General features: G+C 39.3%; 1 long non-coding RNA gene across 1 annotated transcript; it reads left to right on the top strand.

Moving 5' to 3' along the window:
- LOC140593176 (uncharacterized) lies at positions 1–27,864 on the top strand. The gene is made up of 3 exons (XR_011993437.1): positions 1–315; positions 667–731; positions 27,690–27,864. It is a non-coding gene; the product is annotated as an uncharacterized lncRNA (long non-coding RNA).

The following is a 27,864-nucleotide window of genomic DNA, read 5'->3' as shown; positions in this document are numbered from 1 at the left end:
CAGTTCATTACGCTCAGTAGGGTCGCAGACAGTCTCCAGCACTTGGATCGCTGAAGAGCAGTATTTTCACAGGCCAGTGCAGCTTCTCTCGCGGCAGTTTTAACAAGCTTGTTTTTATATGATGAGTGGCAAAGGTGGGATTTAAATGCTGAAGTGTGAAAGCGGTGTCTTCAGTCTACTACTGATTGCCATGGAGAAGTGCCAGGAAAGTGAAAACACGTTGGGAAAAGTGTGCCCTAGAAAGTGCACTATAGAAATGATGGGAAGCCGCCAATCTGTGCAAGAATTTCCAACGAGTCGAAGAAGAAACCCTCAGTAAGGGACTATTTACTTTTTTACAACTGTGAAAGATGCATGCAAACATGTTTTCACACTTCCTTATTTACCTCAGTTGCAATAGCAATTTTTAAAATATATTCATTTATAATTTATTGTATATTGAAGTATATTGAAAAATGTATAGTCACAGAAGATTAAAAAAAAAAATAATCTGATATACAAAGAGCAAAGTTTTTAAAACCAGGTTTTGTATGGTTGACACAGATCTCTAAAAGCTGCCCAACATTGCAACATTGTTACAGAACCCGCCTGTGAGGATTTTATTCCTAAACACAATAGCAAAGCAAAATCCAGTCTAAATGGATTCATCTCTGTGTTTTCGGGTAGGTCAAAGCATGGATTCATCATAACCAAGCAGACAAGTACTGGAAAAACACGTCCCGGGATCACAGGTTCTGTATCATTTTCACTCAGGAAAATCAATATATTTTTGCTCTTTTGGAAAAGGTGCTGAGGGTATTGCTGTTTATCACGTGTCGTCTGGATGTAATGTGATAAGGGGAACTCAAATGCCCCCAGACTGCTTTCTGCTTACCAACTTGTTTGTCCAGCAAAGTCTAGCAGAAAACCATTGGTCATGTTTACCCAGCGTTTGAACCTCAGGAGTAGCCCGATGTTATTCATTTTAGTAATTTACTGCGATTTTTTTTTCTCCTGACGCACGTTTAAATTTTTCCCCCAAGATGTTGAAATATGAGGCGCATTTTTTTTTAATTAGTATCAGCGCAGGTGGTGGAAAACTGTAGCTTTATCAACGTGAGCGACGAAAAATATTCAAGCTCTCAAAGGCATGTATTTGGGCCACTGAAAAGGCTGCAAGAATGAGCGGGAACAGAATTCAGTTTGTCTATACGAATTCTACCAAGCCAGATTATGAATAAATCGTCACATTAAAACTGCCCTGATCCCCCAAAGAGATCTCTCATGCAGTGTGGCCCAATTACAAATGAGCTGTGAGTGACCCCTTTTTCTTTGAATTTGGTGGACAGATTTACTGTGCGGTGTTCTTCTGCGACTTTGGGATTACGGCCATGTTGACTTTAAACTCAGCTTGCATAAAAAGATACCTTAGGGACGCAGAGGAACGTACTTTTATGGTCTACAGGGGGGTGTTTTGTATTAAAGTTACATTAACGCTAATGATTGTGTTTCCTGTTTTCTGTAAAGAAATTTTAAAAAAAAATGATATGAGTTGTTCAGTTCAGTATGTGCGGAACACAGATCTTGATTATTAAGCGCAGAGTTATTATATCGCTTGCGTTTCATCAAGGTTTCCTTTAGGTCACATTTACGTCACTGTTAATTCTGGGTGGAATTCTTCTTCCACAAAGAACACTTTCTTTCTCTACAGCTGCAGGCAGTTGCGCATTCAGCACACTGAGCGCGGGGCTGTAATGACATACAATGTGACAAACTCCACTGTAGTGCACAAACAAAATCTATTCTCAGTCACCCGATACCTTAGTTTTATTTAATCACCACAAGCTGAAATTCACATCACTGTAAAAAAAAAAAAATTCCAGAGCAAAAGAAACAGCTTAAAGTTTTTACCTGGAGAATAATCGTTAGTGACCATAATGAAGAAATATTGAGTAAAATCCATAAATCTCTCCTAACTGCTTATCGTGGTCAGGGTTACAAGGGGGCTTGGAGTCTAGCCCAAGCAGCATAAGGCACCAGGACAGGGTACACCCTGGATGGGATGTTTATTGCAGAACACAAAAGCTAACACACTGTCAGAAATTCATTTCCCTAACTGTGTGTATTGGGTGTGTGAGGAAACCAGATTTCCCAGAGGTAACCAGGGGCAGAACACACAAACTGCACACACAGAGCAGCTATGGGATTTGAACCCCCAACCCTGGAGGAGTGACGCAACCTAGCCACCCACTGAGCAAAATCCAGATCGCAAATACTCCTGCATCACTGACTGCATCGTTGTTGTGAGGGAATTATCCGGTTTTTAACATCAAGAAATATGCTTTTGGATTTTAACAAATGCTCCACATTGGAAAGATTTAGGTCACTGCAGGCCAACAATGGTGTGTTAATGGGTGATTCATACAACAGGATGCTGATAATAGGAACCTGTGCTGATATCTCGAGATTAATCCTCAGTGCAGGCAGGAAATATTTCAAGCCAAGAAGTGTTGGCAGCCCAGAAAGCATTATACACACTGAATGAAAGCATATTGCAACACGCTTTTCTTCTCTATTCTTAGCATAGTTAACGTACGCCAACTGCAAATATGAAACAAGGAGGAACGAAACACAAATCCTTCGGGCTCAAGCATTCCTTGAAGAGAAGAAATGAAAACTAGGCTGTCAGATTTACCATGACTTAACTTAACTTGTATAAACATACTTTATAACAACAGGCATATTCGTTTTCATGCTCTATAAAAATCATTTGAATAATACATTGCATATTACTTGCGATGTCGTTGAACAATATGAAACACTTGAACTAATTCTTTAAACTCTGTTTAATGCTGGTTCCTTGCTATTTGTTATTTAAGGTAAAAACCTTTGATCACAGTATCTACTTGACTTGGAGCGACCACATTGCTGAAGTTCCTTGTCTTATTTTTGAATCCAAATTTAATGTATGTAGCTTTAAATCAACAGTCAAAGGAAAAAAACTTGTCATGAGATTAAATTGTGCAATTCTCCTTGTTCTAAAGAATTGGCAACAACAGAATGAATTTCCCTTACATCTTTCAAGGCCAATTTAATCACAAAACAAATTCAAACCTGACGCAAGAAGAACGGCCGATGACTCTGCTTTGTGGGTTTAATTTGTTGTGCAGTTTCTAAAATTCCTGTTTTTCGGTGATGTTGAGAAGCGGTTACTTTAACGTTGTGAATGAATTAGGAGTGAGATTCTCCTGGAACCTAAATAATGTGATCGAGATAAGGGGGATAAATTAAGCAATAAAAAGTGACAGATATAGGGCTAGGGTTCAACATTGGAGCCTGGCAAATTTTCCGGTGTTTAAAGTCTAAATCTAATGCCTTTGACTGCACATAATAAGGTCATTTAGTATACGTCAAATCAATCTGGAATTTAAAATTTTATGTGTTGTTGGGGTGTTCTTGTATGCTTCAGTTCTGTGCAGAATTTATTACTCAAATGTACATTTTCCAATAAGATTGTACAGATAAGCAGCGACTCGTTTAAAACCATTTTATGCAGTTTGACAAAATATATTCCATTTTAAAAAGAGCATATTGGTGTAAATAAAATATTAATGCTCAGGTTCAACAAATAAATATGGTATAATTACCTGGATATGACGTTAGTCGAGTACCAGTAAGATCTCATTTCTTACATTCATTGCAGATCAGACCCGACTTTTGCGTGGTTTCTCTCATCACTATATGTTCCGTCATCACAGCATCACCAGCTGTGCAGTCATTGTTTTCAAGTTTCACGATTTTAACGGATTGGGCCTCTCAGACTATTTTGCCCCACTATAGTGTGCAGCCATTTGTACAATTTATCAGTTACCGCCTTTTATTGGGAATTCCCTGCACAGATGTCTGAGGAATGTGTAATCCTCTGGAGAGGCCGTTTGCTTTACCATTTCTGTTCTGTTGGTAGCAGGGAGCATTAAAATTCCAGGTCTATAAGTACACCTTTTTATCTAAGACATCATACAGCTTTGGTCAAATAAGAGAATAAGAAATTTGAATAGTAATTACTCACAAAAATCCCCCATGTCAGCAGAATTGTAAATGCTAAACTGACTCTTTCATTTGTGTTATAACTTTCTTCAGAACATGAATATGTTAATGACACATCAACATCATGTCAATACTAACAGTATAAGTAGCTATCTTTCACCATATGTCTGTGTTTTTGCTCATAGCACAGAATTAACTCATCAGAACTTTCACAATAAGAAACATCCATGGCCTGTATCTATAAAATTGTACACATTAGGCTCCTTCAGCAAAAACCTTTCCTACCTTCATTTTTCCACCATTGAATCGCCAGTCAAGCTTTTTATTTGGTCAGTTACTGAATGAAATAGGCCAATATACATTTTAATAGCCACTACGACCATGCACTAGCCAAACATTTATAGAAAATGGATGGGGGTTTTAACAGATTACCGTCAACATTCTTTTTCTGCTGTCATAATTTTTGCAGTTAGACAATCAAAAATGGGCTTCTTTGTAAATTAAATATATGTTTAAAGGTAAAAAAAAATCATGAAGCACTTTTAAGATTATTATAAAATTTTAATAAATTATTGACTAGGGTGAAAAGGGTTAATTATTTAAACAAAGTGGTAGAGGATAAATGAAAAGAATGTATGAAGAAATTAAATACAACTACGTATTTATTATTATGATTCTATTATTGAATTTTATCATTGAATATCATCAAAATATATATGTACTATTTTTAAAATGATATTCAATTTAAAACTGTCCCACAGCTGCAGTGTATCTTTCCAGTGAAAAATAAATCCTTTTCTTTGCCTTCATCTCTTAGCATGACGCTAATCTCTGTGGTGGCAGCTTATTTTTTTTCTGGCAACTACCTTAACAAAACTAGAGCACTGCATTTCACTGGATGGCAAAGCATGTCAGAAGTTTCATAACCACTTTCAGAGTCTAATTCCTCCAGAACCCTGAAGGATATCAATTGTGCATCAGCTGGTTAAATAATAACTATGGCCATCTGAGAAAGTGCCTCCCCCCCAACTCTGTAATACTATAGGGCCCTCTCGTCCAATCAGAAACAGGAAGCCCTGTAACCTACATTTCTTATTTGTTCGGAACTCTGTATCAAGACCTTGTTGTCTGTCTGATAAATGTTTCTAAGCAAGAGCACTGGAACAAACCGTAAATACACTCTGTTTCCAAATTTCTTTGTTAACAAGCATCTTGGTGCTCGCCGGAAGACCATATGCCACCATATGCCAGTGCTTCAAAGGCCCGGTGATTGCTCCCCTGCCCTGCCCTTCAGCATAAATCTCCTCTTATCTCAGTCCCCAAACAGCAGGATTTTTTTCTAAATATCTGGTTTATATTAAGACACAGCCTCTTAAAGGAGAACAAAGTCCCACTGAGGGCATAAATAAGGCCCTGGGTGAAGCCATAAAGAGATTTACGCTGTGTTAGCTGGGGAGGGGGATTAGAGATGGGTGAGGTGATGCTCCAGCCTCGCATGGTCCATTACCAAGAGCCTCCTCAGGACCGGCAGAGCTCAGAGAGCCTGGTCTGGGTCAGCCAGAGACTCCAGACAAACACACCCCATCCAGGCCTTTTTTTGTGCTCTGGTTACGAGTGTCAGAGTTCAAAACAGCCCCCAGGAAGCCCTCTTTCCATCCACATTTGAGAATGGACCTTAAATTACTGCATTCTCCCCTCCCTCAAAAACACAATCCAGCTTATTCTTAGGAGCTGCGATTCTGCTTGCCCTTCATTGTACATTTAGTAGCAAGGTAACGTTTAAAATAATTTACTATACTGTGCTGTTCTTTGTAAACTGGTTTTATTGCAGATATTTTTATGATATTTATAATGCTTGACAGAGGGACAGGGACAATTACAGACTAAATATTAATTAGGGTTAACTCTAAAATGTGTCTTTTAAGTGCTATTTATCTACAATGTCTATGAAATCATGTGTTGTTAGTTAAGAAAAAAACCTTCGTTAAATTCTTGATCACTAGATCGTTTACGTCCAGGATCATTTACGTCCATTTGGCTCAGTTCTTTTTTGCCCTTTTTTAATACGCTCATTTAATTTACATTTGTCAGACTGAATATGTTTATGTAAACATGCTTCCCTCCATAGGCTGTGATCACAGAGATAATTACAGCTTCAAGGAATATCTTGGTCTCTGTATCTGCAATCACAGTGTTTTATGTCAGGAAGACAGTAATTGAGGGAGGGAGTGGCTTGCGTTATATTAAGCTCCTTCCAGACTTCGTAGCAATGAACAACCAAAAATAAAATTATGTTTGTCTGCCTCTCTAAGAAGAGGAAGTATGTTTAATCAAAACTTATTTGGAAAGAAAATGTCTCCCTGTGCTCTCCTAATTAGCCTGTTGCTTCAGCTACAGTATCGTTTTCAACGTGAAAAGCCCCCCCGAAATATTCAGCAGTGTCCCGCTCCAGTCCACACGTGTAAGCTATCGGCAGCAGTCGAACTCTCACGGTGTGTCATTCGAGTCGGCCCCGGAAAACGCAGGACGCCGGTCACGCGAGTGAACGTACACCAGTCTCAACTCTAAACATTTGTGATGGTCGTCTGAACGCGTGTGACATCGAAACGATGTCTGAAGCACTCAGGGGCCATCGGAAAGTCTCATGCTGAAATAAAAACTGACACCCAAATTTCCATTTCTATATTATCAGGGCTAATCAGAGCCATATCCACACTGTTCTACAATGAACTCATCATGCTGTTCTTTATTCACATTTTTAAATAAATAAACAAAAGCTCTGCAGAGCCCTTTCCATGGGTTAAAAAATACCAGTTTAATATTTGCAGAGTACACTCAAATGGCTTGTGAATTTTCTAGAGAATGTATATATTGCTGCAAGTCATTAATATTTTATCATAACTGGTTCTGTGTAACTGTAGCACAATATGTATGGCTTTAGGGTAAACTTTCGGGGTGTAATTTAAAGATCTCCTATGGCAAGGATTAGTGTCAGATTGCACCAGGCCATAATCATTGTCATTTACTCTAGTCTACCTTGTTGCTTTGCATTTGATTTGCTTTGGGAAAACAAAAATGGCTCCACCCATGTTTTAACAAAATTTAGAGCAGCTCAGATGAAACGATCAGTTTGAAACGATTTCGTGGCTCGTGGTTAATATTGTTCTTATCCCTTAATAAAATGTTTTTCATTCTATTATTTGTCACAATACAGTAAAAAAAAGATAAATGTCTACTGAATGTCATGTTTACATTTATTTGAATAATCTTGTAATTAAAGGTGTTACAGTTTATCTATGAGTATGCATAACCTCGGGTCAGTTCTGGAAATGTGTAATTAATGGCAACATTTGCGTTGTCTCAAGGACACACGTAACGCTTTGTCTTCACTGTAGCTACCACACCTGCTTTAACGTGGAAATAGGATTCGCTGTGGATATAAAAAGGAGCTGACCCAGAGGTCTTCCAGCCTGTACAGATCACTCCTCATAAGCTTGTTAATGAGACATTTGCATTAAATATCATTCATTTGCATATTTTAAACTGTGTGGCGCTCAGGAGACATTTTACTTTTGGTTTATTTTACGGATTCCACAGCCACACAGCATCCCAGACATGTGCATATTAGTTCACAGATGTTCATTATTCTTTGGAATTCTTAGCAGCTAATTTAGCGCATTGTAAACTGTAGGAGCCCTAGGAGGAGCTGTTTTTGAACAGTTGACGGAGAAACGGCAGTGATGCGTCACGCTGAGAGCTCTATAAAAACATATATGCTGCTTCAAGATGGTCATGCTCAGCTCAGTCGGGGGGGGTAGATAATGCATATCATGTCTCTAAATGCGCACAATCGAGCTTTCAGCTCAACATCAGCTAAAACTGCATCCAGCTGCAAGGCAATTAAGGGAAAAAAGGGGGACTAGTATTTCACATCAATTATGAGAAGTTTTAACATGGGAGGATTTTGTTCTCCGGCAATGCAGTGCATGAATACAATATAGGCCACTTGTATCTCCAGTGAATTAAAACTGCCATATCGAGTGTTCAGCAGTTTTGTAATTTACTGCCATACTGATTACATGCTGTTCCTGACCTGAAAGCTAAAGATTTTTTTTTTTTTTGCTGAGGTGAAACATCCCCCCCCCCCCCTTTTTTTAATCCTCCACAGAATAGCCAGGTGTGAGCAGAGAGGCATCCCATAATAAACCTCTCAGAAATGTGAACAGTTTGTGTTAAATAAATAAACATTAATAACAATACTTCCAGAATTGCCCCTCTTATGCTAATGTTGTGCTCTCCAAAATGGCGAAAGCATATTAATTGTTTTATAAAGTATTTAAGTTATGCATTCACTAGTATAATGTTTTAACAAAAAAACAGTTTTTACATTATAATGCATTTCAAACTCCAGCTATTAATATAACTTTTTCTTTGGTATATAACATTAATTTTGCCCATCTTATTCCCTCTAATAAGGCCAAAGTAAAATTATTTTTCTAATTACTTTCGGAATGGCAATAAGAAAGACTAATAATGCCCATTAAATGTGAACTAGCAGAAAAAAATGGGTGTTATTGAGTCTTTGGGATTTCAAAGAATGGAATTTAGATGGGAAATCAGCGTATATAAACTTTCAAGGGTTATTGGAATAAAAATGTAAACTTTAACAGGGCACAGTAAGTGGAGAAATTAAAAGAATAATCGGTTTCAAACAATGTGCATCAGGTATATAAATGATCAGTTAAGATGATGATTTGATTTGGTATTGACTAAGCATGTAGGATTTTTTTAAGCCATCTTGCAATCGTATGACAGACATATACAGATGAGAGGCTTGGGGATTGTGCATCTTTCTGCTGCAGATTTTAGGGTTAATGATTGTACTTTAGGGTCCACTGGTGCTATGATTACTCTGCCGGCCACAGGATTTGAAACACAGACTCTTAACCCTCAGGGCCACACACCACCCCAGCAAACAGCCAGGGCACGGGGGGGGATTTAATGTTACATGCATGGAAAAAGTGCAGGGGGGTGGGGGTTTAATGTTATTTGCATGGAAAAAATGCAGGGAATATTTTGAATATACTGTATACAGTGGAATAAACTTTATTAAGACCTAAGAAAAGTCAAAATCATCATGACTGCTTGAAAAAATATTATATCTTGTGGAATCTACCTGGGGAAATTTTCCTGGAACCACAAATTTTGCTTAACCAGATTCATAGGATGATCTTTTATTAATCTGGCCGATGGTCTCATAAATCAGAAGTAAATGAATGTAGCTAAAAGGAAATAACTAGGTTTCGTTAAAAATGTTAAAAGACAATACAGATAGCTCTGTACGGCTACTGTGTGTTACTTAATTTTCATCTAATCATTTTCAGAACGGAACTGAAGGGGTTTGGTAAAATGGGTTTTATTGTTGTGAGATCATACGGGACCCTGAAACTCCGAAGCATCCCACTCATCCTGACTGGTTTTCTTCCTGAGGATTCCTGTGTCCACTGGACAGGACACCACAGGAAGTATGCAACCACTGGGATGTGGGGCCTCTCCGTAGATGGGAGGTTCTGGAACGCAGTGGTGGAGCCACGGAGAAACCAAAACCAGAGGCCGGAACTGAAGGACAAAAAACCGAAACAGATTACAAAACCTGCCTCGCCGCTGCGTCGCTTTGGGCAAGATGCAGCTGCTGCACAAATAAATGTAAATGTGATCCAGATCTATAGGCAACAAAATCTCATGGTTCAGGAGCAACAGAACAGAGCCTTGAGTAGTGTTTACTTGGCCTGTATGTATCAAGCTGGGATTTCTAATAATAAGTCTTATACTGTGTCAGTGGTGATGCTTTAATACAATTACAATTTTCAATCCATATTTCAGAAGAGTATGTGAAGATCAGACATTTGTCGATTACCTAAATGTGAAAAACATATTAAATGGTTTTGTGGGCCCGTACCTCAGGTACTGTATGATCACAATATGTTGGACAATGTCATAAGGAAAAAATAGATTCCTGTCGTTCTTCCAGAGTACCGATTTGGTGCAATACTTAACTGGAGCGGAATATTTGTGAGAAGAAAAGCAATACAGCACCTTAAAAATGCGTTGGAAAGGAACGTAAATAAACTGTAAATGTGGATGGTCATGTAGAATGATTCTGCTCACAAAATTCAGTATATGACTAGTGTATGGAGGCAAAGCTAAGAGCTGAAGGCCGAATGTACAACAACGCACAGGAAAATATACCATGAGGTGAGTGGTGATTATTAATGTGAGAGATAAATAGGAGTGGAAGTAGGTGAAAATTAAAATCTGAAGAAGACAAAGAAGGAGGAGGAAAATACTACAGTTTTCTCTGTCTCCCCTGCAAAGTCCTTGAATTGGAAACCCTGTAAATTCTCATTTTAGCTGGTCAATCCCATTTTGTGTTTTCAGCTGCTTGTGTAAAACAAATAAAACAAAGCCATGAAAAGGAGGTGTCTCGTCTATTTTGCACAGGATGTTTATTTTATTTGAGAATGCAGGCGCACAGCCCCTCAGCACTAGATGTCCACCGATGAGCAGCTGCTCGGTTATCCTGCCACCCGGCAGCCCCCCCCCCCCCCCTTCCTGCTCCTCCGTCCCCCACATCACCCCTCCAGACCCTTTCCGGCAAGTTCCGGGACACTTGAATGTTTGTCCGCAAGTTCAGTATTGAGTAGAATTGAATCTAATGGAAAAATGGAGGGGGAAAAAAATCTGCCTTGTTTATTTTAAGCACATGCACATACACCATGGCCAGCAAACGACAGGCACCTTATTTCAGGCATAAAAAGTAACAGCGAAGAACTTTTTTCTGTTTGTACACTTCACATGAAAGAAGTCAGCTGTTTTGTCTTAGCTGCCTGTCAGACGGCAGAATGTGCTAATGATTTCAAAATATTCAGAATTAAACTGTCCCATTCTCTCTCTCTCTCTCTCTCTCTCTCTCTCTCTCTCTATCTATCTATCTATCTATATATATATATATTTAGAATGAGTGAAAGACAGATTAAATCACCCCTTTTAGCTAAATCACATTTAAATTGATGTTATTAGCTTGAATGTACTGAAAAATATTATATGAAAATAAAATTATACACACACACACTTTGCCACACACATCCACATACTGTATTCATGCAACATTAAATTTCAATCACTTCTGAAAAGCTTCAGTCTCTTTCAGGGTGCGATTCCCTGGGTTAGACATTAGCAGTTACAGAGATATTAAAATGATAAATCAGTGTGATGTCCCAGTTGATGGCCTATTTAATTTATCTTCCAATACACCTAACAAAGCTACCTGAGGCCATGAAGACACCATTTAAATGTAACCTGAGGTGACATGGATAGTATATTTATACTGTTTAAAGAGAATCCAATTATATTTCCTTCAGCAAGTTTGGTTTTCTGGAGATTTACTCCTCATCCATAATGGAATGGCCAGTATCTGTAATAATAGTATAAAGATGTTTCCTTAGACGGTGTATGACTTTTCACAGGAAACAGTCTCTGGTCCCGGTTTGTGTAATGTCTATTCATAGCGTGTCTTTATTAATTGAAAAAAAATGGGACAGTGATGCACACTATTGTAGCCCAGTGGGTGGCGGTGTTGCCTCCAGAGTTTTGACCCCATCTTTAATTGTACTTTCACTCTTGAGGAGATCAAAATCGTGTTACACAGGTTTCCTCCCACTGTCCGCAGACATGCAGGTAGGTTGACTGGAGATACTCAATAGTGTATGATCATGCATATGTGCTGTTATGGACTGGCTTCCCTGCCTTGTGTCTTATGCTGCCTGGGATAGACTCCAGGTTCTGTTCATCGCTGAAAGAGAGATGGATGGATAAAACCCATTGGATCATCCTTCCCTTGTTTACACATGATTACTTTTTGTGGTTGCACTGAACCTCTGTTCAGAAGCGTGCATGTTCTCATAACATGGAGGGCACATCGCACATGTGCACTTTCAGAATACATTTAACCTCAAATTTACTGTGAAGTGGGATGCATATTTTCAGTTTTTTGGATCTTTGACTTGCATTACGCAATTTATGACATTACCTCATACTTTCATTGAATGTGGCTGATATAGCCTTCCATTTTCTGTTTATCGTATCCACAATTATATTTACAGTTATACAATTACAATAGAAATACAAAAAGCCAGAACCGGGTGTTTTTTAAATGTTATTTACCTTACAGCTGGAATGAGTTTTGAACAGTTATTATACTTTTGACAATTGTGTGGGAGGGTCAGATGCTACAGCCATGTGGCGTGATTCCCTGAGGGGGGGGTTGTTGAGGACCCGACTGGCTGGACCAGGTTGAGGGGACGACCATGTAACAACTGGCTGCGGCAGATAGATGGGCACTTCTGGAGGGTGGGACTGAACCTCATGTAGGCTTGGGGGGGTCGCCAACTGGGATCCCAAGGTGTTTCATCATGTGGTGGGTGCAGTAATGCACTGCACCAGTGCAAGCTCCCCAACCTGACCTGACCTGACCTGACAATGATTTTCATGTCTGTAGAATTTTTACTACTGGTCCCAGCTATATTGTTCATGACTGCTAAGTTCATGACATACATTGTATGGAGTTCTGTATTTATTCGTTTAACTATGGTCTCCATTGGTCTCTAAATGTCTATAAAAACATTTCTCAAGTCTTGGGAAGTCTGGGCAGGCTTCCACTTGGACAGGGGCCACTTAAAGGGAATTTCACACAAAAATGATGGATGTTTATGTTCATGACAAGGTGATTTCCTACACATAGAAGGGAATTTCTGTCTCATGTACTTTGAACAAACAAAAGAGTTTAAAAAAAACAAACCCCAGACATCATGAAGACATCTGTATTCACCCATGCTTCCTGTGACCAGTTCTGATTAATTTTATGAGCTTTGTATTCTGTTGATTAATGTAAAACTATTTTAAAATTTTTACTTACCAGTCTGATACGTGTAGTCATAGGAAGTGAAAATAATGCCTCAAAAATACTGCTCTTATTTCAATTAGATTGCTGTTTGATCTTTAATCAGAGCAGAGAGTCCTTGCCCCTTTCCAGCTATGCTGTTGTGTCTGATTCCAGCCTATTTATGGAGCAAGACACAATCTGCACTGATGAAGGCATGTGCCGGAATGTTTCTACTATACACATGGTCACTCTGCAATAAAAAGAATGAATGCCATCGGACTTCGGACCCAATTTCTGACATTTAGATTGGGTCGTACTGCCAACAAACCAGTGGCATTAATCATCTGAGAAGACATAGCACAGTGTTTTAAGGTTTTTCCAGGATGTTGTTGTAAATAGGCTAGTTCATACGGAGGTGTTAGCATGAGATGTTTAAAGACCCACCTTGCTAATCAGACATGCTTCTACATGCATCAGAAGCTTGCATCATTCACAACATCACACGCGCATCTACTTTTCTTCATTTCTCAGCTTCCCTCTTTCTCTGAGTGAACTATCAACAGTTTTTATATGCAGCAATTCAATTCTAAGAAAATAAAATTACTAATTAAATAATAATAATAAGAAGAAGGAGGATTCAATCCCATAATTTAACAACCCGGGGAGATTTTCATGGATTCCTGCAATGCTCTGCATCACAGTGACATGTCTGCCGTGGTGCCTGTGGTTAAATCTGTGGGGCAAGAGGTCTCAGGCAAAGCAGAAGTCAAGCACCTTACCGGGGTTTTATCACCATGTTTAAATCTCACAGAGCACACTGGTCATTTAGAGAATATTCTATGTAGGCCAAGATGAGAAGACTCAGGAACAGTGCTTTCCATCTGCACCAGACCAATATGAATTTAAAATATCCTTTATAGGAGAATGGATCCAGAATCCTGCATAATAGCTTCAGACCTGTTGAATCCAAGCCACATTTTGCTTGTTTGCATTTTATATATTGATTTTTTTTCTTTTCTTAGAATTTCGACAAAACTGATTTGCATCTTGTGCTTTAGAATATTAGAAGTATTTTTATACAGTGCAATGTTTACCTTGGGTAAATTTCATTACTAGGTCTTTCCCAAAGCTCAAACTACCTAAAATAAATGGTGGATATCCATCATAATACATTTTTGAATAAAATTAGGTATTATCAAATGTTAGAGTAAATTGTGAGGAGTTTTATTACTTCTAAAGCTGTATCACCACAGACCCTAACATTAATAATAATATGTATTAATAAAGTTACCAGCACATATCAATAATTATGAAGTACTGACATTTAAAATTCTCCATATATTATTGTTGTCTGCTATTACAGTAGCTCCAGAAAGAGAATGAGAATAGTTTTGCATTATTGATATTAAATATTATTGATATTAAAGATATGTTAGCTATATATGCAGAATTTGCATATGTTAGAACTTAACAAAACCTGTTGTTTGGGTGTTTTACATATGCTACATTCATTATTGCTTTAATTAGTCATAACTTGATGTGTAATTTTCATAGAGGGCCCATTAAAATGGTTTTGCTGAAATTTTCCGTTGACCAACAATATTATTCCTTTGTACTCTGCATATATTCAAATATTCTCTTTGTATTTGCAACTTCTGTCAATGCTTTTGTGAGTGTTTTCTTTGGCCACGGGGGACGGTACAGTATGCAAAATTCATACAATTCGTTCATATTGCATTATCCTCAGACAGCTCCAGCACTGAGAACTGTGCTCCATTGACTGTTGTCCCACAAACAGGTCCAAATCAAATAAGCTTTCAATTCCTTTTATCATAGTCTGTTCTTTCGGATAATACCGTCGGAAAGGAGTCCTACTGGGGCTGTCCCATCTTCTTTTGAAATATCCTTAGTTTCTTATTATTTCCTCATATTTGTGTTATATACCATGGGCAGCTATGCCCTTTGGAGAGGAGAACTACTGTATGCTGTCTGTTGACAAAGCAGAAAACAACTAGAAACAGAGTCACAACCTTTCAGCAGCTAAATGCGGAGATGTTATCTGTGCCTGATAATGAGCTTCAGGCATTATATAGTTTGTGAGTGAAATATCAGATGATAAAAGCAAGTGTTTAATCGCAGATACAATCTATCTCAATGGAAGGTTCCAGTAAATAAGAGTCGAGGTACTGGACTATGCTGGATTGAACTTGGTGATTTAAATGATGCATTGTTGCTGATGTACCTACGATGACTGATGACATGCAGCAAAGCATAAAGTGATTATTGTTTTTACGGTAACTTGTTCAGACAACCCAGCTGAATTCTGTTCAACGGCTTGCAGCTTTTGAAAGCGAGCCACAGTGGGAGAGTTCTGACATCAGCCTAAAAAAATCCGCATCAGGTCAGTAAACAATTTCTGTGGGGTTTTTTTGTTTTTTTTTTTTTTGTGGGAAGCACTTTAAAAAGTTAGGGTAACATCCCGATGTCACTTTTGTGTATTTATTAAATTCCTGAGCTTTGTTCCAGCCAAATTGTTACTCTAGCCGAAGCTTATAGGCCAAGTGTGCAGTTTTATAGTTTTCTTGTTTATTCGCCCAGATAGTTTACTGGGGAGGAAAAAAATCAGAGTAAATATCTTATAGCTCAACAGCTAAGCATCCCATTCACCCCTGAACCTGGAACTTCAAGTCCCATACCTTAAATACAAGACTACCTGCCTTCTTCTCTGCCTGTCAACAGTGGTGAAACAGCTCACTGCCAGCCAACAATCTGCCCACTCTTTCCACCCCGTCTTTTCAGGTGCTGGATGAATGACACATTTGGAACGGCGGGCTGGGTACACGGATGTCCTATGCCGAGAGCCGCCGTTCCCAGGGAGCGAAAGCAAATGCCAAGCCACATGGCTGCTTTAATGAGCCTTAAAGAACTACGCAGCTGTTCAGGTCTTGTCAATCAAAAAAAATACAGCCTGTTTGAGTGACAATAGGCCAGAGTTTCCTAGCATTTAAGACGCGGCATATACACTCAAAGACAAATTACAAGTGTAAACTCTACTAGTAAAGGACGGCTTGCGTCTGTATTTAAACCATTTTTAAAAAAAACTTGCTTAAATAATTCTTATTTATCAAGCCTATGTGACTCAAATTCTCTCTGAGTCATGATAAGTCTGTATAAGTGGAAAACCAAATCAAACACTTTCCTGAGTGAGACTTTTTAATAGAAAAATAATAACTTCATTATCATTACAAGGACGTAATAGCAAAAAAGCTTATAGGTACTGAAGAAAATACATGCAAAATGCATTTGAATGTTTATAACTGTTTCATTTAAACTCCAGACAAAGAAGGTTTAATGGCTACATATAAACAAAAAAGAGAGTAAATGTGAAATATTTTTTGAAGGTATGACTCTGAAAGTACTTTGCCAGCTATTGCCACAGTGTTCTTGGACTGTGAGTATGTGGTAGCTGGGGATTTCTATAATATTGTCACCATATATTTACCTACGAAATCCCTGAGAGATATCCATACTAGACATGTAAATGATATAGACAACATGTAATTCTTGGAAATACAATATGTTGAAATGACAACAAATATTTTGCATGAACTTACAACACAAAACATGATGCAAATGAAATGTTATTACTCAAATATTATATTAACCATTGTACTTAGAATATACATCTTATATATATTTTGACACACATTAAAAATTTTATCTTCTTTTTGCATTATTTTCATTGAACTGATTGGAAAAAATGAGAAATTAGATTGAATTGTGTGTTAGTGCCAGTTTCTTTGATCACGCTTCCAGATTAAACTCATTTAAAAATGATGGATTTCAATCATGCATTTCCAAGCATTCAAATCAATGAATTGTCCTTTACAGTGTAACCCTATAAATTCATAATTGTATTTGGTGTCATAAGCACCGCTATGTGTGTGAATTCTTCTCAGAATGGACATTTGTCTTCATAAAAGAATCTGACGAAAAAAACACTCTCACTAGCAATGATGGCAAATTTAAGCGTTACCTGTGAAAGAGCCATGCATTTAACAATGTTACTTAACCACTTAGATTCAATGCCTTTGGATACTTTTGTCACAACAATTTGGAGTATGGAATCACCTTTTTAAAATATAACCATATCTGTTACATTTGAATAGTGGCCTTTATTCATAAATATATTCCATAAGTGCAAGCATAATCTACATACAAATGCAATTTGAATTTGTTTTATTAAAATTCACAGACATTTTTATACAATACACACAAAACACATAATTCTGGGCATTTGTCATGGTATGACACATGTAATTAGCATTCTCTGGCATTTTAAACATCTAACGTGTTTCTTATTTTACTAGTGACCACTAAAAAGACTTCTCCATTTGAATTCTCGGATCAGAGAAATGGTGTGTAGTTCATATCGTATCTCTTTGGACAACATCCAAAAACTGTAGTCTTTTGAATATTCACTTCATGATGAAGTGTTTTGTAAAGATTTTAGAATAATCTTTGACGTCGTTTACTGAGGAAAAAAACAAAAGTTGTAATACCATCCAAAATTATTTCTTAAACCAACGTTTTATTGTTGTGCAAAAAGGGATGATTCGCACTCCATTGATGTTACATCAATAGGTAACGATTACCCACGTTGTACATTAGACATTCAGTCTAAGAGTATATTCGAAAATCAGCTACTGATGTGCGTACCGAATCTGAAGCATGGTTCATACAGCTACGTAAACGCTCTGCTATATTTGCCACATTTTAGGCCACCTGTGTGCTGCCATTCAGATCTTCTTTGCTCTCTCATGCCTGTCATCAGAGGAAACAAGAGAACTTCTACACCGGGCATTTTTGTCCCTCTGGTATGGAACAGATAGGAACACCATGGAAGGCAGATACTTTGCTATCATCCGCCATGACTGCAGTCCTTGTCTCTGTAGGATAAGGAAGGGGGGCGGCGGCCCGCAGGCTGCGCTCTGTTTGCGGTGCCGGCCTAAGCTTGAAAAGATAGCAAATGCGGAACTATTGCCGTCCTCCTACGTAACATTAGCTGCTATTAGCAGCCTTACATCTACTTAATGACTGGACACAGATCGCACCATGGGCGTCGTTATCTCCGCTATAGCCCCGAGTATTTTTATGCCTAGCCCCGAGTATCTTTATGCCTAGCCCCGAGTATTTTAGCCCCCATGCCAATCTTCGTTACCAGCCCCAGGTAAACTTGACTTAGCCCCTGATCTTTTCAATAGCTAGAAACACCCAATGTATTGCACATTGCTAAATGTTGTACCTTCTTATGAACTTCACAGTTAAAGCTAATGAAATAAGTGTGAATGAGTCTGGAGCAACTCAAGAAAGTCCCCCCCTCCCCACCCAGCTGGCCTGGAACGAGGGGAATTAGCCTGAATGCAGCTAGCTCCTTCTGCTTGAGTTGTCGCGTTGGCTGTCTCTCCGGCTGCTCTGTTTCATTTGATTAGCGCTTCGTACAGGCCGGGGTCATGCTCCATTAACTTTGTTTCTCTGTCAGTCCTTGTGCCATTGAACTACGGGCAGATGTATTTTAAAAGTTCAGCAGTTGTTTTATATACTGTACACACAATGTGTGCTCATTTCAAAACGCCATTGTTGTCACAATAATAATAAATTTTGTTGGTTAAAATGGCATGGATAAAACATCTGTATGAATCATTTACATTTTCTTAATGGGGACTATAAAACATGTAGTCGATTTGTCCTTAAAGCATCATGTGCATTCACATATACTGTATATTACATATGGCAGGACATAATCATTACGCCGTGCTTTGGGCTGACGTTCCGTCTAGGGTATCCCCAGCCTGATGCCCTCTGCTTCCTGTCATTATCTCCAGACTCGCTGCAAGCCTCTGCTGGATAAGTCATTATGAAATATATATGATCATTACAGTTCTTTGAGTATGCCGTATGGCAGATGTGTGTCTCTCCGTCCTTCAGTAAATCCCCCGTACATCGTGCTATTGTCAGGGGTGCTATGTATACTTGATCGAGAAACTCAAAGGTCAGATTTATTTCCCACAGTGATGGATTTTGCTATGCAAGAAGCCTGGAAAACATCTAAAGAGCCACGAGTCCCAGTGATGTTCCTTGCTCTCTGCACTCTGCGCTTCCTCTGACCGCTCTGAGACTCGACGTGGGGCTACCTTTGCTCTCTCTGAAGTGCTGAGTATTTCTACATCCCATTGTAGTACTGTTACTCCTCAGGGTGGGGCGGTGCACATCAAGGGGAGTCTTCTTCTTCCAGCGGAATGAAAGGACCACGTGCGATATTTATTTAAGAGGAATTAGAGGAGGTGAAAAATGTCGTCATGTTTGTAAAGTTAAAAGGAATTCAACTTTAACATTCCTAAGACAAACGTAAAAAAATATTTTGGTTAGCATCATTATGATTATTCAAATAAAAATGTTTGTGTTGTAAACACTGAGTGATATTAGCTGAGCCGCTGAGTTCTTCCCGCTCATTTTGAATGGTCAGATTCCCGTGGCTGAGACTTACAGTTTGCATCTACTGCCATCTACTGGCATTGTGATGCGTAGCGTGGTGCGCAGACAGACATAATGCCTCGGAAATAAAAGAAACATATTGTATGTCCTGCTGCATCTGATTTAATAGTTAAGTTGTCTAGCGTCTGCATATGGCCTTGCGAGTTACAGAGAGGCGCTTTATGGCTGCAGACTTGCAGCTTGGCTACAAATCGCATGCAGGGAATAGCTTAGCCACATTAATGCCGCTATCTGGTGGATCAGGCTCCGGTCTGTTAAAAAGAGAGACTCTTTTCAACGTTTTGGCTCGGGTTTCCAGTTTCCAGAATCCCCACATACCTCAATCAACACTATTACAGGAAAAAGAGCTGCAAACATGGACTTTCAAATATGAAGAAATATAATTGCGTGGTGACCGGAAAGTATTTCGAATGCTGATTGTAATTGATTTATATTTTGTCCTGATTTTTTTTTCTATAGTTTCATTCAACGAGCTGATGTGTAAGCGTCCGCAGAGCAATGAATGGAATGCGCACCGCAAGTCGCGTTTGAGCACAAGACGAACGATCAGCTGCTTGGGAAAGGTTATCTCTCCGCATGCGGGTTGAAGTGTTTGTGTTGGAGTCGGCAGATGTTATGTTCTCTAACCCGCGGTACTTGCCCACAGCTGACAGCGGTAATGGATAAAATCGCCTAGCACCGTAATGAATTGCCTTCCGTTTTATGGCTGAAATTAGGTGCATTCCTCCTATTTGATCTCCATTACTCTTCAATGACAGCTTGACCCTTTAAACTCACTTTTTTTTTTCTCCACAGCCATACTAAGGAGCTTTTTTGAAGAGTAACAACCCTGTGTAGAAAACCACAGGTGTGCCCTGTTGCACTAATGCACGATGTTTAACGGATAGGGTTCAGCACCAGTGGTTCACGGGAGGCGAATGCAGGAGGTTTCGGGTTTGGGAACACTGCCCGGACCATTGCCTGTGTCTTGAGCAGAAACACAGCGCGTGCAGCTTGAACCTGAGCAGTGGCTGAGTGTCTGCAGACCATGAGTACCCTACAAGGAAGTGCTGTGATTTGTTGGGTGAGCGTGTGCTCTCTCCTGCACTCTCATCCCCTGTCAAGTCTTATCTAACCCGACATCAAGGCGTCCTTTTTTTTCCCCATGGACCAGGTGGCTTAGGAGAGAGGCCTGGACTTTGACTCCTCCCCGGCAGAAGACAAACTGACTGCTGAACAAACAAGATACACACACCCGTCCTAATCAGCAGTCCGTCTACCCAGGGCATAAATCTGCTACCATTTATGTGGGGATTTTCAATACGGAGGATGTACAACTATATTCTGGCTTCCCTTTATGTAACGATAACCTAGTTTATTCTACAGATAGATGAGACTGCAATCATGAACGGTTATATAAGATGGTATAACATTACATTTATAAGTGTTAATATTGTTCCATCTTCCTTTGCAATTTCTATACTGTGATTATTTGTTCCTTTGGTGTTTCATCATCCTCTGCTCAGGATCACTGGAGTGTCCTAATCAAGGATAACCAATATTTTTTGCCCAAAGGAACAACTTGAGCTTTAAGCAGCCACTTAGAGGAAGTTACACTGAAGGTATTGTGTGTCATCCGTTTCAGGTTTAGGCACGTCGTTTTAATCCGCCATTGCGAGCACTTGAACAGTCTGCTTGTGTCCTTTTTAGTTATATATTTTGGCATGTGTCTGACTTTCATTAAAGCAGAGAATCACTTATCTTGGAATTCTCAAACTTATCTTGACAGGCTGTAATTCATTACTTACAGTCCTGGTTCCCAAATGCATTTTCCTGTTTCACAATATAAGTGACAAGAATAAGGTCAACCCTCCAACACATGTGAAGTCAGAAGTATTGTCCCAAAACCACATTCAAATCTTGACCAGACTGTTTTATATTTCCCGTATATTGCTAATCTTTATGCGGCTCCTGCGACTATTATAGCTAATATGTTCCCAAAATTTAAGTACATCACATGACCTATGTAGCCCACAAAGACGTCATGAAAATATCATTTTCCCTCCGAGTCACTAATAGCAGAGAATATGAAACCAAATAAAGTATTAAATGTTAGTTATGAATTTTGGGCTGCACAATAAAAACGAACAGCTTTGTGTTACTGTAGATTCAAGTCCCAACCAGTACAGTGGTTGCGCAATCAGCCGAACAATGCTTGCCAATATAAAAACTGAGCAGTTGGCAATGAGGATGTCACCATAATTGAATCATTCATGTGGCAAATTCTTGCCGTCGACTGAAATAAAGAGTCTGATGAAAGCTATTATTAATAAAGGCTAAGGGCCGGGGAACAAGCATAACCACAAGATGGTTCTTGGCATTTGTGTGTGTGTGTCCTTGCATAAGGTGGCTTACCATCAGCAAAGCAGCGCGCCGCCGAGTTAAATCCCCGTCCAATGCGGCCTTCGTCCATCAATCCCCACCACAAATGGCGGACAATCGAAAGAGCCATTGGATGTTGCTGTTGAGAAGCATATGCTGTTCTGCACGAATGAAGAAAACAGCCAGCTCGATTTTACAGTGCTACCCATCTGTGGAAACAGCTTGTGTCATTAAATTGATTGTATTATATCGATAAATTTTCTATGAGTTAAATATAAATGTCAATTTCTTATGTACTACATATTTTAGTACAGAAAGCTAAATTAAGAAACAATTACTATTACTAATTAGTATTGTTACTAATTAGTACTAATTATTATTACTGTTATTATCCACAGATTTGTGTTTGAATACTGAGCTTTAAAATTAAATTTAAAAAAAACGGCTTCGTTTATGGCCTCGTGATCTTCCTGGATAATGGATTTGAATCTGTCGCTAACTTGGCCTACGTGGAACCAAAGTCACGTTACCCTACTGTTTTTTGCCGTGTCTTTTCACAGTGTAGTTTCCATCCACAATCTGTGGACATACTGTTCATCTGAATTGGTAGAGAGCCCCTTGAGATGAAATGACATTCTACTCTGAAATATACCCCAACATATATCCCTTGTTTTGTCAGATAATCTGGATAACAGTAGCTATTGGTGCTCAGACTTTTACTGGGGCATAATTTCCATTGTTATCACATTTATAATTAAGCTCCTCTCACCTTTTTCACCCATCTGTAATCTTGTCATGTTCTTTGCAGCCTGGAGCCTAATGATCTAGAATAGCCAAAGGTTACTGGCTAAAGCTGCAACAAAATAAGTCTTGAAAGTCTTGAAATAAGTCCAACTGAGAGAATGACATAAACATGCTTCCTTATTTCAAATGCAAATATGAGGTATGATTAATGAGCCATTCCCCATGTATTGATAAACTAAAATTTAATATTATATTTCATTATTTCTCTTTATTTCACATTTTTCATTAGTAATACTTAATATTCATTCATGGGATTGACTGAATTATTTAATTTGAAGGTCTTACTTGCACTTTCTATATTTGGCAGTTCATGTACTTTTATAATTACTCTGATGACAAAACGTCATTTTATATACTTTCTGTACTACTAGGAATTAGGAATCGTAGTGTTTGCATTGAGTTCTAAGATCTAATGGGAGAAAAAAATTGCAAATGAAAAAAAATGTGTTTATGATTTAGATTGTAAGTGTAAGCAAAGCTGAGATTATCTATTTATCCATTCTTTGTAACATGGTTCAAGGGAAATAAAGAGCCCATTGATAATGCCAAAGCCTAGCATGATGAAATGACTCTCAGCAGAAAGGAGAAGTAGCAGAAATGACTTGGCTGGGTTTCACGCGTCTTGTGAACTCCTCGCAATGCTTGTCAGCTTAAATATTAAAAAGGTCTGAGGAAAGCAGTGCTTTTTAAAAGCTTTTGGCTGCAATTGTTCATTTTCAGCAATACAGGCCTGAATCTGATATATATATATATATATATATATATATATTGCGAATATGGTGGTTTTATTGCGACAGCGCAAGAATTTTACTTTTGTCCAAGAGTTCCGACGGGCGAGGTATTCGTGAGAACGCCGGCCGGCGTTTGCTGTACTGCTGTGAAGCAGCGTAGCTATTCGGCGAGTCTTTGTAAAACATGTGGGGGGATGGGGGGGGGGGGACCGGATGGTGTGAGGTGAGGCACAGTTGACATCTCGGTAGTGATGTCTGAAGCAGCTGCTGCCTATGCATGTGTGCTCGCGGATACCAAAGATTAGCATGACCTTCTTGCTCTGTGGCACTGCTACCCTGACATCTGCTGTCAGACCCTGCTTGTGGCTTTATTACTAAGAGAATGTTGTTCGTCCATTTTTTTTTCCTTTAGCAGTGGATATTTTCGTATACAAAGACTGCTACTTAGTAATTCCACTCCTCAATTATATGATTATGATCCAAACCCCTTGCAATTGCCGTTGTCCTTTTAATCAGGCAGATACTCGTCCTCCAAGAACGCTGATTGAATGCTAGAGGCCACACATGAAAACACTCCTTAGTAGGTCTACTCATGCATTCTGACCGGGATGCCCCAAATGCAGTTCCCCTATCTTATAATTAAGTCTTATCATGTTGCTCAAGCCGCTCAAACAAAGCGGTCAACTGCTGGGTTCACTATCTCATCCAGGCTGTCTTATCAGTTGGGGGGACCCTCCCTCATACTCCCTCCACTGCATGAAACTGGGCTTCAGCTAGTTCAGACGGAGTCTGTAGCAAACCCAGTCATTTATGTTGTCGATAACAGTTTATGTAGTCAGTAATTCCCAAGTTGGGCTGTGATAGTTGCTTCTTGTCCCTTCGTATCAGTTAACCTCTGACACGACCTTGCAGGGGTGAGTGATTACAAGGGTTGAAGGGAGGTGCGGTAATATTGACTTTAAAGGAGCCGCACCCCTCTTGAAGGTCCATCCTTACCCTACGTTCCTCCCCTACGCCCCTTTGTGTACCTTTCTCTTACTGCACTATCTGTTGACTGGGCCCAATCCTTTCAAAAGGCTCGTGGGGAATCTGCAATCTAGACACTGGTATTTTCTCGCCTGTGCTGTGGTCACACGTGGCATGAACATGTAAGAGTCCCCATCAGCATCCCTGTGAACATGTCTTTCAAGTCGCCGGCTTTCATTGCAGCTGTCGTTTCTGCATTTCCTGTCATGTTCATTGCAAAACAGTAAGAATTATTGCAATGAGTATATCCGGCTTCATTTTAAATAGCTTTATTTCGGACAAGGTAAAATACATAAACATCAAATGACTTTTATAAGCCTACAATGAATTGCAGATACTTGCATTATGCCTAATGAATATGTTTTACAATGATGTAAACATATGTTAACTGGCTTCCCATCAAGGGTATCCCTGCCCAGTTCCATTTGCTAAGTGGGCTCACCATGATCTTGTACTGGTGAAGCACTTATGGAAGATGGATGGCTATATTTAATAAGAATGTATAAATCACATCACTGTCATAAAATTGTTAATTTTATACTTTTTGCAATCTTGATCTGTAATAGAGAAACAAGGCTGGTGGTTTCTTATCTGCTGCTTTGAAGCCTACAGTAATTTTCTGTAAAATATTTTGCTCTCTATGATTCATGGCAAACAGGTAATTGTTTCAGGGTGTTTATAAAGAACACTCAGCTTTAGGGAAAGGCAATAGCACTGAATTGCTTTTCCATCCGATTCGATCCAATACCAAAGTCGGTATCACAGATACCAATTCCGATATTTTGTACCGACTAAAAATCCTGACCGTAAAATTTGAGTAATTTCCCTAGTAGTTCAGGTCCTGCTGCCTATAATAACACAAACATTTACTGTATATTTCCAAGTGAAAAATTCGGAGAGTAAGAATCGTTATTTCAGTATCAATCCGCGCAGTCCTACGCAGCATTTCACTGTGTGGAGATCTGTTGGTGTCTGCATCTTTAAATAGATTTTAGCCCATTTTTTCCACACTGTAGGGTGTTCAGTTCTCATCTGCGTAAAGCCTGCCAGTATGATGGCAGCAGACAGCTTCACTCTGTGCGGGTCATCGTCTTGGGCCAAATGCCTTGTGAGGAATTTGACTATTTTTATTGAATGTCGCCCAAGGTCGGCCATGTCCTTGTCAGTTCTGTCATTGTGAAGTAGTTCCATCTTGCCTAAGTCCCAACACTTGGGGGGGGGGGGCTTGCAGTGTTAGTCATCAAGGGGAAAACGTGCTCGTCATCTGACCATAAGAGCATAATGTGCTCTGAATTAAGTCTGTTCCTATCACACTGCTCAGGAAAGGAAGGTAGTATGTGACAAATGAGTATCTAAAGAAATAATAAGGAGTAAAATGCCAGAAAGCATATTTTTTAATAATATCCAAGTTCAAATGTGTGATTTCCAATGTAAGTTAAGGAGATTTAATAGTTTAAGATAAAAGTTACAGTCCTGATGCATCTGCAGGCTAACACTGTGAATACAATTATTTTCTCAACTCAATATTTTGTAGGTGAGGTGGAATTATATTTTCCCCTGCAGTTGGTACCCCGTCCTGGGTTATTCCCTGCCTTGCACCTGCACCTTCCACAATAGGCTCCAAACCCCGGAGAGCATGTGTAGGACAAGTGGGTACAACAAATGGATGGATGGATGGATGGATCAATATTTTTAATGATTGTTGCACTGAATGAATATGGTTGTCACAGAGACATCTCCTTTAAAAAGGTTTACTCGATCAACTAATTAAGGGAAATAAATGGCTAGCCTAACATTTGCCTTGTTCTAACTCCTCTTTGTTGTTTCACATGCAATCACGGCCTTTGCATCCGCTGAGTGAGAACATATTTGATCCAAAGGAACCAATGAGCTGTGTTTGCAGAGAGGTGTTATCTGAATTGTGCCTGTTTCATGTCACCCAAAAACAATTATTTCTTCACCCTGAAGGCTGAGCTGTTGTTGAAGGATAATTACCCAACCAATTATTCCTGTGCTTCTGATCAGACACATTGGGCTCCTGTACATGAATAGAGCTGATTAATTCATTAATGATTTAACATCCCACCCCCTATGACCAAAGGGTGTATTTATCAAGTGCTTTGGGATATTTTACACTAATACCAAGACAAAACTGTTCAGAAGGGGCTTATACTGAACAAAAAGTTATGTTGAACAAATTTCACTAATGAAAAATAATTGCAAAACGCTTATGAAATGCTTGCAAATCAAGTGACTGGTAAGGGTCTCTGTAGGTATCCCTGTTGCTTCATATCTCTAGGGAGAGGGTTTGAATCCATCCTCCACATGGAGCTTGCATGTTCTCCTTAAATCACATGACTTTCTTATCTGTCCTCTGCTTTCTTCCTGTAGTCCAGAAACATACGCTTTGGTTAATGGGGGTCTCTTAGCTCCCCATAGCATGTGTTGGGTGGGGGGCTGACCTCCTGCGTAGGGTGTGCCCCAGCCCTGTTCTCCATGCCCTGCCCCACTGCTGATCCTAACCAGGGTAATTAGACGGTGGACGGGCGGATAACGAATCAGGCTTTTTTGCATGCTGTAATTCTTTGATGCCATACCATCTAACGTTATCACAGTCTCACACTAAAAATGGAATAAGACAGGAGGAGCATACTGATCTATAGCTTGAAGGCATTCATTGCCTTCAAGTTATTATTATTATTATTATTGTTGTTGTTGTTGCCGTTGTTGCTTTTGTTGGCCTTTGCAAGAGACAAAATTGAATTTAGTATTTCACTGTGTGAGACACATATTAACCTAATTACTATTTTTTTTCTGAAGCCCTTGAAGTGCAAATGCTGTTAATTTTGGCCTTGCAAGGATGCCGGGAACAATGGCTGATTTTCCTCACAGCTGTCTGGTGTAAATAGGATCACATCTCTGGCTATAGTCATCCTGACAGCAGATACTGCTGCCGCCGGCTGTGATTTATAGGCCTGGTGTCCTGCTGCGACACCAAAGGCAAACGAGAAAGGCACAGATTAGCCCACCAACGAACGCAACATTTGTTTCCTGTTCAAACAGAGGAAGCCAAATTCACAACACACACATTATTCCATTATAAAGTTGCTACCATAAGTCACAGTAGTTTGATTTTCAGTGGATTTCCATTTACTTGTCTGTTATGCCTTCAAGATCTCAAAATAAAAAAGTCTGAGCAGCTGCTCTTGTTCTCGTGAAAGATGACTAAGTGTGTGGTTTCACAGAGAGGACTCCTCTCCAGGCGGACAGAGGTGGAAGAGTGAAAAACACAATGATACGGTCAGCATTCCTCTTTAACCTTCACCTCTGCTCACTAAATCCACTCACTTATTGCCAGACATATCAGACAGTTTTGAAAATACCAAAAAAAAAATAAACACACAATCAGCTTCTCTTGAA

This window comes from Paramormyrops kingsleyae, chromosome 10 (assembly GCF_048594095.1).
Source record: "Paramormyrops kingsleyae isolate MSU_618 chromosome 10, PKINGS_0.4, whole genome shotgun sequence".
Lineage (NCBI taxonomy): Eukaryota > Metazoa > Chordata > Actinopteri > Osteoglossiformes > Mormyridae > Paramormyrops > Paramormyrops kingsleyae.
This window is presented reverse-complemented; position numbering and strand designations above follow the sequence as displayed.